A 16,850-nucleotide genomic window follows, 5' to 3' on the forward strand; every position below is an offset into this window, starting at 1 on the left:
CCCTGAATAAGGTACATGCCTTGATGGTGCTGCTTGCCCCCGAGCTGGAACGGAGACCTTAGGAGGTTCAGGTCGCACGCTTGGTCCGACTACCTCCACTTGATCTGATGACCACGAGATCTAAATGGAAGGAGGGCTCGTCGCTCTCTGACCCTCGGCGCCGCTCATTTTCAAAGAAAATAAAGAATTTAAACTAAAAGAAAGATCAAAACCCTTACCGGAGTCTGATCGGTGTCGGAAGAACTTGAGAGAATGAGAGAATTTTGAAATTGTCCGCGAGAAGCCAAAAATGACATAAGGGAGCAAATGGCTGGCCCATCCCCTATTTATACCCGTCCGAGCATTTAATGCTCACGGTATCCCAAGTGGCGCATCGGTTAACGAGATTTGCCAACCTTTTCTGACACGCCTCGCGTATGTCCCAGAGATTCTCTAGGGAGATCGGCTAGTTAGAGATCGGTGGATTGAGATAAATATCTTGAATTACAGATCGAATAAGGGTCATTCAAATTAAGAGTCGGATCGGGTAAATACTTCAGAGATCGGAAAATAACCAATGTAATAATAATAAAATGATAATTGACAAAATAAAATTTTATTTCCAAAAGGTCGGATTACATCATTTGGGCGATCTCTAGAGATCGGATTACGTTAAAGGTCTGATTACATCATTTGGGCGATCTCTAGAGATCGGATTACATTAAAGGTCTGATTACATCCTAAGGGCGATCTTTAGAGATCGGTGGAACATCCTATCTAAAAGGCCTATGTCAAAGCCTAGTCTCATGGCTGAGTCAAAAGATGTGTTTGACCAGGAGACCGGCTGTTGACATCGGATAGATGTACAGCTTAGATGGGGGGACTATGACTCTCATGAGAATGAGAGAGGTCGTCATCAAAGTTACCGCTCGAAACCGAGCCGCTGTCGGAACACCCAGTGTGGTGAGGAGCCAGATGAACGCCAAGGAGCAGTCACCGGTGTTAAGGGGAATATTAGCAGTCTTCTCGCCCGAAATCAGTTCGCCATTTGCATCGGTCGAACGATTCAAGGTCAATGAGATCGAGGTCTTTGATCCAGGTCGGTAAATTAGTCCGGTTCTCTCACAGTCATCAAATGAAGTTATCATAATTTCCCGTTCACCAGGATCATAAATTTTCAGGCAAGGAACAAAGCGGGCAACCGGAAAAAGATCAAAAGCGGTTACCATGTCCGGGAATGTTGCCGGAGCAATTAAAACAGAAAATGAGAGAGGAAAAGAGAAGAAGTTCAAATGCAGGGGGCTTCCCGGTTGAAGGTATATATATAGGAAAAATCTGAGCATTTATTGCGAGCGGAAAACGAAGCGAACGCCTCTGAAATCGAGGGAATAAATGCTTTGACTAAACCAAACCGGATGAAGGAGGAGACCGGAGTAGGAGAGATCGGAAAAGAGGAGCCCGGCATGAGAAGATCGGTAAAGAGAAGAGATCAGAAAGCGAAGAGAATAAGACGCCTACCACGATCGTCATGATCAAAGCCGAGGTAGTTAAAGCATTGCAGATAAAATCTCAACCGCACGCCCCAGAATCGCCCGCATTACTGACATATGCTAGGACATGTCATGACAGTGCTGTACATCCTAATCTCCACCGTTGATCCGACTTGTAAGGACGAGCCCGGAACCCTCGGATCAAAGAAGAAGACGACAAGACCAGCACCTTTCACTCCTAGCCCTCGGATCGCCCTGGACAAGAGAATTTGGGACCGTCAGATTAGAAGAGGAAAAGGACAAATATTCTGAAGGAAATCTCAGCCGTCCATTCTGATTTTCTTTAATTCCGGAGCTTCAGATCATGTCCTTTGAAATCTTAACCCTCCATCTCCCTCAAAATAGATCTTGACCCTTCAGGTGAAGCACCCGGTTCCTATAAATACCTGCATGAAAACTGTTCAAAGGGGACAAAAAAAAGAAAAGGGTGGTGACTATAGTAGAAGAACTCTGAAATTTAATTCAGTTCGTTACTCTGCTATTTTCAAGCTTTCATAAGAAAAACTTTTGAAACCAGTTTTCCGAAGTGTTCTTTTGCAAAAGGGATATTAGAATACTGAAACTCTCTATTTTCAGTTCGTTCATTATCCTGTGACGCTCTCACTTTCAGTTCTTTGTTATCTTTATCTCTACTCCCCTTGTCCAAGCTCAACTTCATTTTAAACTCAGTTACTATTTTGACCCGATTGCATTTTAGTAAAGCATCCCTCATTTCAAGGCGAACCTTGGCCCCCAGGCTATCAGCCCGCAGTCCTATTGCGTTTTGTGATTCTGTAGTTAGTTCAATAGATTTGACTCCCTACAGGTGAGTACTCATATTGCCTTTTTATTAAGTGCTCGTTCTTATTTTACATATTTCCTGTGTTCTTTTTACATATGTAATTTTCCCCAAGTTTATATTACGCTAAAGAACACGAAGAAGATTATTCTCGAGTTCACTTCTTTGTTGATCGATCCATTCTTTTTGTTAATCTTTGTTATTTCTGAATGCAAGTCTTTTAGTCCCGAGTAGCATATAAATGATTGGATAAAATGTAGGTAACTGTATCTTAAGGGTCTCTTTAATACAACGAAAGGTCTGAATAATAAGTCAGGAAAATAGTAAGACCGAATCACTAGAATAACACAAAAGACAATTGGGTAAGACGTCACAAGGCAGAGTAAAACCGAACCTTAAGATAAATAAATGGGATAGATCAAGTACCAAAAGGTACTGGTAAAGGCGACCACATAGGAAGGTCGGAAAATTCAGTTTGGTATCCCCTGTCTAGTCACAAGGTACCAATGAGTTAAAAGAAGCCTTATTCCGATCCCCGGCATCTTTGAATGCCAAAACCCTTAATCTTAGGTTCTTACAGCGTGTAGTTGTAATCAAACTTCGAGAATTCGGAAAAGTCCTTATCCGACTCCCATTAAAATAAAGGAGATCGGAGGAGAGTTCTTATCCGATTCTCACTTAAAAATTTTAACAAATATTTAAAAGGAGATCGGAGGAGATTTCTTATCCGATTCTCACTTAAAAATTTTTAACAAATATTTAAAAAGAGATCAGAGGAGAGTTCTTATCCGATCCTCACTTAAAAATTTTAACTAACATTTAAAAGAGATCGGAGGAGAGTTCTTATCCGATTCTCACTTAAAAATTTTAACTAACATTTAAAAGAGATCGGAGGAGAGTTCTTATCCGATTCTCACTTAAAAATTTTTAACAAATATTTAAAAAGAGATCGGAGGAGAGTTCTTATCCGATTCTCACTTAAAAATTTTAACAAATATTTAAAAAGAGATCGGAGGAGATTTCTTATCCGATTCTCACTTAAAATTTTAACAAATATTTAAAAAGAGATCGGAGGAGAGTTCTTATCCGATTCTCAATCCAAAATTCTAATTTTAATCTCAAAGAGATTGGAGGAGAGTTCTTATCCGATTCTCAAATTGAATTCTAACAAATATACAAAATGGCCCCTTAAATACAACTAATATGCAACAGTAACTCACTAAGGGTTGACTTATTTATTTATGTATCTGGGCAACCCGAATTGGTGAAAAATCAAACATTCCTTTTTACTAAGAGGATTAACATTTCCATTCAAACCCTCCTAACTATCAATTCTAATTTATAAAGAACGCGAAGTTAAATCTGCTTACCCTTTTTGAGGGGACGAGGAGGGGTGCCTAACACCTTCCCCACCCATTTACGGACTCCGAACCTAAAATCTCTGTTTTTGAAGTGGTTTCATTTTAATCTATTTTCGCAAATGGTTTTCTTTAATTTCCCTCAAAATTAAAGTGGCGACTCCTCACTCTTTCCCACTTCGGTGAGTGATCGTCCAGGCGACCGCAAAACACCTTGCGACAATGGGGTATGTAACAATGTGACAACTTATGGAGATGTGTATAGCTTTGGAATACTTTTGCTTGAGATGTTCAAAGGAAAGGGACCAACTCATGAAGTTTTTACAGATGGTGTAAGAAGACTCAGGGAAGAGGCAAGAACCGAAAAGATGGGGTTCGAAGAGCAAGAGGCACGGTGGGAAAAGGAAAAAAGCTCTCTCCAAGCTCTGGTAAAAGAAGTAGAGGTACGGAATAGTAAGCTTCAGGAAAAAATGAAATATCAAGAGATACTCATAGAAGAGTATAAACAAGAAAACAAAAAGAAGAAGATCGAATTGAAGGAACAGGCACTACTCATCAACGATATTCTAAAAGAAGGTGCTAAGGAAAGAAAAGAAAAAGAAAGACAAGCTGCTCTCTATCAGGAGCTGAAAGAGAATGTTGACCAGCTGGAGAGAATGATAGCACAAGGAAAACAAGAACTCCTACCTGAATCCGAATATGCTCTGAAAGTGTTCAACCACGCCAGACAGGAAGAAAGGTTATATGAGTATCTCAAAAAATGTAATCTCATTATAAAGAACCTCCCTGAGCCTAGGTCGATATAAAGAATGCTGAATTATTCAGTTAATAGGATAATTTTTGGGCCATTGTTTAGCAAAATTATGAATGAATAGTATGACTCCCGTAGGAACCCCCTCGCCAGGGTCATGTAAAAAATTGGATGTGCCATATGGACAGGTATCATAAATGCGCATTCAATCCAGTCATTCATAGTCAGACTATCGAATGATGCCATGATAAAATTGATGCAATTATACTTCTGCAGACTTCATTTTGGCTCCCAAATGCCACTGTATCCTTTGTCCGAACCAGGACCTTTAGTTTTTTTTTACGAAATTCAAAATTTATTAAAAGTTTTTTTACTTCCCTATAGAAAATCAACATTGCTTCAAAAAAAGCAAGTCTGACCAAGCACACGGTTCAACCCAAACGAGTATACTTAACAAGATCACGAACAAGAAGACTAATGGAAGACCAGGAACAAGTACAGAACCTACAAGGGCAAGTGTCCGAGCTGAAAGATCAGGTCTCAGAACTTATGAGACTAATGAGGGAGATGTCCCAGAATAAACCTGCTTCAGAACCTAACTTACCACTACCTCCTCCACCACCTACAACAAATGATCCACACCAAGCTTCAACTTCTTTTACCTTTCAGTCACCTATCCCGGACCCGACAATCACTGTCAATCCGGCTATCATAAATAATGACCCACCTTTCTCCTACTATCCAGCTGTTTCTAATCTCGAACCATACCCTTCAGTCCTAGTCCCTCCAGTCCACTCCACCCCTCATCTCCCAACTGGGGGAGTATTTCATGCAATAGGAGAAAGTAAGACCAGGGAAAATGAGAAGTTGTCTGCTCTAGAGGAGAGATTGAGAGCAATAGAGGGGCTAAACATGTATGGTTCAGTCGATGTGGCGTCACTGAGATTGGTGCCAGACGTGGTGGTGCCGCCTAAGTTCAAAATCCCGGACTTCGACAAGTACACCGGGAACTCAGACTCCCGCATTCACCTGGCAACCTACATTGCTAAAATGTCTGCCTTGACAGAAGATGACAGACTTCTAATTCACTTCTTCCACGAGTGCCTCTCCGGAGCAGCCTTGAGATGGTGCATTCAGTTGGACAGGAGCAAACTACGCTCCTGGAAGGATTTAGCAGATGCATTCTTGAAGCAGTACAAATTTAACTGTGATGTGGCCCCCACAAGGAGGGACCTTCAAAACCTGGTGCAGAGAGACAGGGAAAGCTTCAAGGAATATGCCCAGAGATGGAGAGAAAAGGCGGCAGAAGTATATCCTCCGGTGACCGACAATGAACTATGCTCCTTGTTCATTGAGACGTTGAAGGCTTCTTACTTCAATTTGATGATTGGGAATACTTCCAACAGCTTCTCGGATATTATTAAAGCTGGCAAAAGAATAGAAGCTAATTTACGAATGGGATGACTACATGAGTCGACTGAGAATCCTGCGAAGAAAGCTGCCAATTTTGGAAAGAAAAAGGAGGGTGATGTGCATTCCGTCACCCGGCAGAATAATTACTCCTCACTTCCCCAAAATAACTACTGGCCATATCCTCCCCCTCATGGCCAAATCATTGCAAACACCCCACCTCCTTTCCCAAATTATCCACACTCGGGCCCACAAAATCTACCGCCTACGAATTATCAACCCAGGCCGCCTCCTCCACCTACCCAACCCAGACCACCTCAAAATAACGCCAAACCACAAAGAAACCCTGATCCACCCCTTCCCCTCCCACTCAATGAAATATACCGATACCTCGTCGGTATAAACCAGATTGTACCGGTTCCCCTAGACCCAATTCAGCCACCATACCCCAGGTGGTAGGATGCCACTGCCCGTTGCGAGTATTATGGAGGGGCGCAAGGGAATTCAACCGATAACTGTGGGGCACTCAGAGGGAGAGTGCACGCTTTAATCAGAAATGGGTGGTTAAAGATCGAGGGAAATGGTTCCCTCCCCAATGTTACCTCAAACCCGTTGCCCAATCATAATACGGGCAATGGTGTAAATATGATAGAGTCAGACGGAGAGAGGTCGGCACCAGAAGTAGACAAGCTGATTCCTCACTTTGAGGAAATTTTTAAGATGGCAGTAAGGGAAGGTTACCTCCACCCTCAAGCCTCAGAACATGAGGTTGAAACAGAATGCCCTTATCATGGAGAAGCGGCTGGTCATGAGCTGCAGGATTGTGAAGAATTTAAGCAAGAGGTCCAGAACTTATTATCCCTCAAAGTTCTGAGATGCCAGACAAGGTCGAAGATGGAAGGAGGAGTGAACACCGCTAGATTTAGCCAAAATGCTCCCACCTCTAAACCCAGAATCACCTTTTCACCCCCAGTAGCCTCACCACCAGTGACGATTATCCAAACCCCGCCTCAGCTCCCTGTCACTAATACCCATGCTATACCTTGGAATTATAACTTCCAAGTTTTCACCCAATGAGCGTCGAGCAGTACGTCGGCTCCTAATCTTGCTTCACCTCCGGCACCTCCAAAACCGTGCTTCACTCCTCATGAGCATTTTAAGATGACTTATGCCGGACCTACCAGTAGTACTACTCCCCAAACTAATCCTCAGCCCATCACTGCCACAAGATCTTCCCCACCTGAGCAAGAAGTCGAGTTTATAACTCGAAGTGGGAGATGTTACGGGAATGAAGAGAAAGAAAAGAAGCAAGGGAAAGTAAAAATGGGAGAGTCACAGAAGAGTACAGAGGAGGAGGTTGAGAAAACAAAAGAAGTAGAACCTACCGGACCGAGAGAGGAAGAGGAGCTGCTGCTTCAAATAATGAAGCAAAGTGAATATGACGTGGTGGAACAGTTAAGGACGACACCTGCCCAAATTTCACTGTTATCACTGATTCTGAGCTCTGAGGTGCATCGTCAAGCCCTGCAAAAAATTCTGGATCAGGCCTTTGTGAACCCCGACATCACACCGAGGCAGTTCGAGAAGATAGTGGGACAAATCCGGGCATCCAGTTTTGTCACTTTTTCCGAGGAAGAGATAGATCCTGCAGGCTTGGCAAACATTAAAGCCCTCCATGTGACAGTGAAATGTAAAGGTTGTATAGTGGCCAAGGTCCTTATTGATAATGGATCGGTGCTCAATGTATTGCCTAGTGCCACCTTGGCCAGGCTGCCGGTTGACCGATCGGATATACGTCAGAGTGCTATGGTGGTAAGAGCCTTTGACGGTACAAGAAGAGAAGTCCTGGGAGACATTGATTTGCCCCTCCAAATTGGCGCATGCACCTTCAACGTCACATTCCAAGTGATGAATATTGAACCGGCCTACACTATGTTGCTGGGGAGGCCTTGGATCCATTCAGCAAATGTTGTTCCTTCAACTTTGCACCAGAAGATAAAGTACATTATGGACGGCAAAATCATCACTGTGAGGGGGGAAGAAGCCATATTGGTCACCAAGCCACAATCACTTCCTTATGTGGAAGCGGCTGAGGAGTCGTTGGAAAGCTCTTTCCAAGCCCTCGAACTACAAGAAACCATCTCAAGAAATGAAGGGGCTATGGCTATGGTAGCCAAGATAATGTCAAAGAATGGGTATGAAGAGGGTAAAGGCCTAGGTGCCGCATTACAAGGGATTGTTGAACCTATACCGGCTATCCAGAAGGTAGGCTGCTGCGGTTTGGGTTATGAGGAAGATGCCATCATGGATGGGCGATTCTGGATGAGGAACAAACTTCGGGATCAGAGATTCAATCAGAAAATCGGGAGAATGAAGGTGGTCCCGAGAATCATGGAAGTCTTCACTAAACCGGTCATTGAAAATCCGGCAGAGGTTGAAGAATCACCCGATGAACCATCCATCGATGTCATCCACTTGGATTCCTTGTATGAGGCTCTGGTCTCGCCAATGGCTGAGGGGCAAGAACTGGACAACTGGACAGCAGAGGACATCCCTGTACTTAATTTCGAGTAAAGTACTTTTGGTTATCTACACTTGATCATTCTGTCCATGGTGGCAAGTGTAATATTGTAAATGGACCCTTTTCTTATGTCATAAATGTTAACGGATTAATAGCGCATTTTATATCCAATTCTCTTTTTCTTTCCTTTTGAATTCCATCCTTATAATATATTCTATTTTCGTTCATTCAGGACCATTCATCAATTAGCACCTAATAATTCAATAGACTCAGAAATTCCTCTGGTTAATTTTGAAATCCCCATAACTGCCATAACTTCAAGTGATCCTGAGGTGGAGTTCGCAGAAGAAAGAGATGAAAGAGATGTGCCTTCCTTAGTGCCTTGTGGAGACAAAACGTGCACCACAAACTTAGGCACGGAAGAAGAGAAAAGGGAACTTAAGGTTGTGGAGAGTAAAGAATTAGAAGATATGATCAGTCTGCTCAGAGAATTCCTGGATGTATTTTCATGGAGCTATGACGATATGATTGGTTTGGACCCCCATATAGTGACGCACAAAATTCCCCTAATTCCAGGGACAATCCCAGTAAAGCAGAAATTAAGAGGAATGAATCCTGACACGCTGCTCAAAGTTAGGGATGAGGTCAAGAAACAGTATGATGTTGGGTTCCTGGAAGTAGTTAAATATCCCCAATGGATAGCTAACGTAGTCCCGGTAATGAAGAAGGACAGGAGAGTCAGGGTGTGTGTTGATTACAGAGATCTTAATAAAGCGAGCTTGAAAGATGATTTCCCTCTCCCTCACATTGATGTGTTAGTAGACAATGCTGCGGGATTGGGTAGGTGGTCGTGTATCAATGGCGTCAGGGTACAATCAAATCCCAATGGATGAGGAAGACAAGGAGAAAACTGCTTTTATCACTCAATGGGGAGTATTTTGCTATCGGGCGATGCTTTTCGGGTTAAAGAATGCTGGAGCCACTTACCAACGTGCTATGGTCACATTATTCCACGATATGATGCATAAAGAAGTGGAGGTGTACGTGGATGATATGATCATCAAATCTAGGGGAGAAGAGAGCCATGTGCAGGTAATGAGGAAAGTATTTGAGAGACTCAAGAAATATCAGCTGAAACTGAACCCTGCCAAATGCATATTCGGAGCTAGTTCAGGGAAATGGTTGGGATTCATAGTGAGTGAGAAGGGAATAGAAGTTGATCCGGACAAAGTCCGAGCTATTCAAGAGATGCCATCCCCAAGAACAGAAAGAGAGGTGCGCAGTTTCCTGGGGAAGTTGAACTACATATCAAGATTTATTTCCAATCTCACTGCTAAAGCTGAGCCAATTTTTAGACTACTCCAAAAGAACAACACCACCCAATGGGATTCGGTCTGTCAAGAGGCTTTTGAGAAAATCAAGTAGTATCTGTCAAACCCACCAGTATTGGTTCCACCAGTGGCGGGAAGGCCTCTGATTCTGTACATGGCGGTCCAACAAAGCTCAATGGGATGTGTTTTGGGGCAACATGATGATACCGGCCGAAAAGAGAGGGCTATCTATTACCTGAGCAAAAAGTTTAATGATTGTGAGTCTAGGTACTCTTTCCTAGAGAAAACTTGCTGCGCACTAGCCTGGACAGCAAATCGCCTCAAACACTACATGTTGAATCACAAGACATGGCTCATCTCCAGGATGGATCCTATCAAGTATGTATTCAAAAGCCCATTCGTGCCGGGAAGGATAGCCAAGTGGCAGGTCATACTATCTCAATATGACATTGTCTATATGACCCGGAAAGCGGTGAAAGGTAGCGTAATCGCTGATCTCCTAGCAGAAAATCCTATCCAGGATTATGAAGCTCTGGATTTTGAGTTCCCCGATGAGCATATTAACGAAGTAGACTGCGGAGAAGAAGAACCAGCTGATACATGGGAAATGTATTTCGACGGAGCTATCAATTTATCTGGTAATGGAATCGGAACTGTATTGGTATCCCCGGATGGAAAACACTTCCCGATAGCTATCAAGTTGAGGTTTGATTGCACCAATAATGTCGCGGAATATGAAGCTTGTGTAATGGGTCTACAAGCTGCCATCGAAATGAAAATCAGAAAGTTGGAGGTATATGGAGACTCAGCTCTGATCATTTATCAAGTCAAAGGGGAATGGCAAACTAAGGATCCGAAGCTAATCCCATATCAGAAGTACTTACTGGAGCTGATTAAGAAATTCGAAGAAATTTCTTTCACTCACCTTAGTCGAGACAAGAATCAATTTGCAGATGCCTTAACCACTCTGGTTGTTATGGCTCAAATGGAAGAAGGGCAGACGACTCAGGTATTGAGGATTAAGGCAAGAAGTGAACCAGCTTACTGCTTCATGATCGAAGAAGAACCTGATGGTAAACCTTGGTACCATGACATCTTGCTTTACAGCAGAACCAGAGAATTCCCCTCAGGGGCGAGCAAAAACGAAAAAAAGATGATTCGGAGATTAGCATTGGGATACTTCCCCAGCGGAGAGACCCTATACAAGAGAAGCTCCAATGGCGAATTGTTGAGATGTGTGGATGCAAAAGAGGCGAAGAGAATCCTCTCCGAGACTCATGAGGGAAACTGTGCAACCCATGCCAACGGGCATATGATGGCTAAGCAAATCATGCGACGGGGATATTTTTGGACTACAATGGAAAAGGATTGCATTGAGTATTTTCGAAAGTGCCATAAGTGTCAGATCTATGCGGATCCGATAAATGTGTCGCCTCACAAATTGTTCAACCTCGTCTCACCATGGCCTTTTGCAATGTGGGGCATCGATGTGATTGGTCCCATCAACCCTAAGGCATCCAATGGGCACAGATTTATCCTATTAGCTATCGATTATTTCTCTAAATGGGTCGAAGCGACATCCTATGCTCACATTACACATAACACATTTCTCAAATTCCTCAGAAATAATGTCATCTGCCGGCACGGTCTCCCCAATGAAATCGTCACCGACAATGCCAAGAATTTGAATGGTCCGAAGATTCAGAAATTATGTGATCAATACAAGATCCGACATCTCAATTCCTCCCCATACCGTCCTCAGATGAATGGAGCGGTGGAAGCCGCAAATAAAAATCTCAAGAGGATAATCCGGAAAATGACGGTCACATATAGGGATTGGCATGATATGCTTCCCTACCCTCTTCATGCATACCGGACTTCTGTAAGGACCTCAACTGGTGCAACTCCTTACTCGCTGGTTTATGGGATGGAGGCTGTATTACCTATTGAAGTTGAAATTCCTTCCCTGAGGATTCTGAAGGAATCAGGGATTGATGAGTCAGAGTGGATCCAGTCGAGGTTGGATCAATTAAACTTGCTGGACGGAAAAAGGCTAGCAGCAGCATGTCATGGGCAGTTATACTAGAGGAGAATGGCTAGGGCATTTGACAAAAGCGTTCGTCTACGCGAGTTCCAACCCGGGGACCTAGTTCTGAAGAAAGTGCTGCCAAATCAAAATGATCCCCGGGGCAAATGGTCACCAACCTACGAGGGACCCTATGTGGTTAAAAAGGCATTTTCTGGTGGGGCCTTGATCTTGACCCACATGGACGGTGAAGAATTTCCAAGACCTGTGAATGCTGACACCGTCAAGAGATACTATGCCTGAAAAAAAAAAAAAAAAAAGAGTAGGGGTGAAAACCCGAAAGGGCGCTCCTAGCAAAATGTGTGAAAGAAGGCGAAAACCCTGGAAGGGCGCTTTCTGTAAAATGAGTGAGGGATGAAAACCCAAAAGGGCGTCCTGAAAGAGCGAGCTAAAAAAAAAAATCTAGGGGTGAAAACCCGAAAGGGCATCCTAAGAACCAAAAGGGAGAAATAAGGAAAGGAGCATGAAACCGAGAAGGGGAATAAACTGTCATGGCATGAGACTTCAGAGTACTAGAAATAATGGCAGTTAAGGGACTTCAAAGCTAACCACAAGGAATATGTGAGATCTATCCTTATACCCTTTTTTTTTTCTTTGAAACTCTTTTTTTTTTTTTAACCGTAATAAAGTCATACTTCATTCCCTATGCTTTTATCTTTCCCTTATACTCATTCTTTAACATTATCCTTCTGCAATCTCATTATTTAATGCGCTATTAATCAGTTAAAATTTTTGCCATGAGAATAGGATTTGACAATTGATAACCTCACGTACTTTACTATGAGATTTGCAGGGAATGGCCTAAAAAAAAAAAAAAACTAGAGGTGAAAACCTGGAAGGGCACTTCTAGTCAAATGGACAAAAGGAAAGTGAAAACCCGCAAGGGCGCTTTTCGTAAAATAAGAAGAAAGTCGGGAACCGAAAAGAGGCATCCGGAGAAATGAGGTCGTAGGTCAAGTCTTGTAACTCGTCCTCCATTAATCATTGGCCTTCGGGATCCTGTTAAGTACACTTCATCGGGGAAGAACCTTTCGTGTCAGGAATAGATTTGCTTTGTAAGTTGATTTTAATTTCCTGCATTTAAATTTCTTGTTATCAACCTCTGGTTCCTTGATCTAAGTTGATTTTAATTTCCTGCATTTTAAATTTCCTGTTATCAACCTCTGGTTCCTTGATCTAAGTTGATTTTAATTTCCTGCATTTTAAATTTCCTGTTATCAACCTCTGGTTCCTTGATCTAAGTTGATTTTAATTTCCTGCATTTTAAATTTCCTGTTATCAACCTCTTGTTCCTTGATCTAAGTTGATTTTAATTTTCAGCATTTTAAATTTCCTGTTAATCAACCTCGGGTTCCTTGATCTAAGTTGATTTTAATTTCCAGCATATTAAATTTCCTGTTATCAACCTCTGGATCCTTGATCTAAGTTGATTTTAATTTCCTGCATTTAAATTTCCTGTTAATCAACCTCTGGTTCCTTGATCCAAGTTGATTTTAATTTCTAGCATTTTAAATTTCCTGTTATCAACCTCTGGTTCCTTGATCTAAGTTGATTTTAATTTCCTGCATTTTAAATTTCCTGTTATCAACCTCTGGTTCCTTGATCTAAGTTGATTTTAATTTTCCTGCATTTTAAATTTCCTGTTATCAACCTCTGGTTCCTTGATCTAAGTTGATTTTAATTTCCTGCATTTTAAATTTCCTGTCATCAACCTCTGGTTCCTTGATCTAAGTTGATTTTAATTTCCTGCATTTTAAATTTCCTGTCATCAACCTCTGGTTCCTTGATCTAAGTTGATTTTAATTTCCTGCATTTTAAATTTCCTGTTATCAACCTCTGGTTCCTTGAACTAAGTTGATTTTAATTTCCTGCATTTTAAATTTCCTGTTATCAACCTTTGGTTCCTTGATCTAAGTTGATTTTAATTTTTAGCATTTAAATTTCCTGTTAATCAACCTCGGGTTCCTTGATATAAGTTGATTTTAATTTCCTGCATTTAAATTTCCTGTTATCAACCTTTGGTTCCTTGATCCAAGTTGATTTTAATTTTTTAGCATTTTAACTCCTGTTACCAATCTCTAGGTCACTAACTTAGGTATGCTTTAGTTCCCTAACTTCGAACACCTAATCGTCCAAAATATGAGTCTGAATCTTTACATAATTCCTACACGGGAAAATTTCTCTCTTTAATAGAAATTATGTAAAGAGGGTCAGCTGTCGACACCATGTTTTGGCCGATCCCCAGAATCAATGAGTTTCGAAATCGATCCCCAGCACTAAGTCTCCCTTAGCCAGCCAACTACATTTCCGATCTCCCTTTGCCGGACAACCACATTTCCGATCTCTCCTTAAAAGGAATCAAATCAATACTAAGTCCCCATGTCATTTAAAGCCTCACTGATCTCTCAGACCAATTGTCAAATCTCCTGACTAGTCAAATACATTCCCGATTTCTCTTGACAAACGAAATTGAACCAACACTAGATCTTTGTCACCAGTTTTATTGCCGATCTCCCTTCCAAAAATTTAGGAATAATCAAAGGTTCCAATCCGGTTTAATGATGAACCCGATCTTAAGTGTTCATGCCAAATTTTTAATTTTAATCAAGTCCCATTTAGCATTGGTTCCGTACCGATCTCATGCTTATTGTGTTTTCCGATCTCTTACACTTAGGCTAATAATTACTTTTAGTTGTTTTAATATGCTCAGACAATCAAGTACTTAAGCAATTTAGAGATTTTCCGATCACATCCATTCATTGAACAAAAGGGGAATTTCATTTCATATTAAATTTGTACAAGTCATTCGGCTGGAGGATCACCCCCAGCCTGATCTACATTTTGCTCACTTCCTCTCTCACCCTCAGCCTCCTCCTCGCTTTCTTCTTCGTCTTGGGGAGCCAGGTCTACCATCCAAGTGAAGTCCTCCTCGGGATATCGCTTCCTGAGCTCGGCCAAGAGATCCCTATGAGCGGTCACATAAGCACCGGCCTCCCTTGTTACCGCCTCTTCCTCTTTTGCTTTGAGCTCTTCAGTGAGGTGAGCAACTTCGCCAGCCCGGAGCGCCTGAACTTCCTCGAGAACACGATCTCGCTCGGCCAGAACATGAGCTTGCTCGGCCAGCTTGTCCTCATAGAACTTCATTCGCCCCTCAATTTGAGATATGTAGTCCTGAGCGGACGAAAGTTGGGATCGGAGAGAAGCCACCTCATGACCCATCTTCTCGACCTCCTTACCCAGGCGATGAGCCTTCTCCCGGACCATGTGCTGGTTCACCAAGCACTCCACGTTCAGGCTCATAGATCTGGTCAAGATGTCATCAAGACTATCCGGAGACAGCCTATCCCGATCTTCCCGAAGGCAGATGGAGGACCCCAGGACCTTAGCGAAACCCGAGTTTTCTTAAACCGTGCGGTTCTTCTCCAGCGAATGGATCAGGACTTGGGCACCGCGGGAAAGAGACCTTACAGGAGGTTGGGAAGGACCCCCTTCCGCACTCGGCGGCCCGGAGGAGGTGGGCGGCTCTTCTCGGTGAGGAGGAGATCGGACCACTTCTATGACCGGAGGTCCAGAAGGTTGAGACAAGCCTTCTTATATTTCCCCGGGCTCATGACCGGGCATTTGAAGCAGCTTGGAACGCTTCATCTCCCGTACCTTTCGGGAGATCTCTCTCTTCCGCTTCCGGCTCTCCTTTGAGGCTTTGTCGCTTGCCATACCTGCACAAAGAAAAGGTCAGTGAGATTGCTAAGGTCCAAAGATCAGAGATATAGAAAGTACCGAGGCCGAGGTCAGAAAGTTGATGCCCCCGATTCTCGCCAGTGATCAATTCCATTGTCCAGTGATGCAGTTCGGCAGTCACTGCATCCAAACAAGAGAACTTCTCTCTGCCCACCTGTTCTTTCAGCTCCATCACCATCAGGCCTTCTTCCCTATTCAAGGTGAGGCGCTTTGGAATTAAAGGGCCTTGGTGTAGCCAACACGAGGGAAACCCTCAAAGCCGTTCGAAATTTTGCTCCTTAGAATGAAGAAGCGATTCTTCCAATTCTTCAGGGAGGAGGGTAGATCAGTGAAAAGCCCACAATGCGGCTTCGCCTGGAAGAACCAATACTCGTCGTCCTTTCGACGAGTTAATCTATGTAGTTCGGCGAGTACCTTAGCTGTGGGGCGGAATCCTTTAGCTCGGCAGAGGCCTCTGAAGGCTACTAGGATCCGCCACGAGTTCGGGTGAACTTAGGCTATGCACACTTGGTGAAATTTTAAAACTTCCTTGAAGAAGTCATCAAGAGGGAACCGCAGCCCAGCTTTTAGTTGCTCTTCGTATATTATAATCATGTCGTTCTCTTCGAAGAAGTGATCGGCTCGGTGATCGCCATGACACCGGATGAGTTCGTATGAATCAGGCTCAATGTTGTATTCCTGGCTGAACGACTGTAGGACGATTTCTTGCAAGATTGATGGCAGCTCGTCCATGGGAAGATTCTCTCTCCCTGAAGGAGGAACGTGCCTTAAGGGTGCTGCTTGTCCCCGAGCTGGAACAGAAACCCTAGGAGGTTCAGGTCGCACGCTTGGTCCGACCACCTCCACTTCATCAGATGACCATGAGATCTGAACGGAAAGGGGGCTTGCCGCTCTCTGACCCTCAGCGCCGCTCATTTTCAAAGGAAATAGAGATTTTAAACTAAAAGAAAGATCAAAACCTTTACCGGGGTCTGATCGGTGTCGGAAGAGCTTGAGAAAATAAGAGAATTTTGCAGTTGTTCGCGAGAAACCAAAAATGACATAAGGAGCAAATGGCTGGCCCTTCCCCTATTTATACCCGTCGAGCATTTAATGCTCACGATGCCCCAAGCGATGCATCGGTTAACGATCTGCCGATGCTTACGACACGCCTCACGAATATTCTGGAGATTCCATAAAGAGATCGGCTAACTATAGAAGCGGCAGATTAAAGTGCTTTGAATTGCAGATCGGATAAATTCATTCAAATTAAGAGTCAGATCGGGTAAATACTTCAGAGATCGGAAATAACCAATGAAATAATGATAAGATGATAATTGACAAAATAAAATTTTATTTCCAGAAGGTC

This window comes from Hevea brasiliensis, unplaced genomic scaffold (genome assembly GCF_030052815.1).
Source record: "Hevea brasiliensis isolate MT/VB/25A 57/8 unplaced genomic scaffold, ASM3005281v1 Scaf309, whole genome shotgun sequence".
In the NCBI taxonomy this organism is placed as follows: domain Eukaryota; kingdom Viridiplantae; phylum Streptophyta; class Magnoliopsida; order Malpighiales; family Euphorbiaceae; genus Hevea; species Hevea brasiliensis.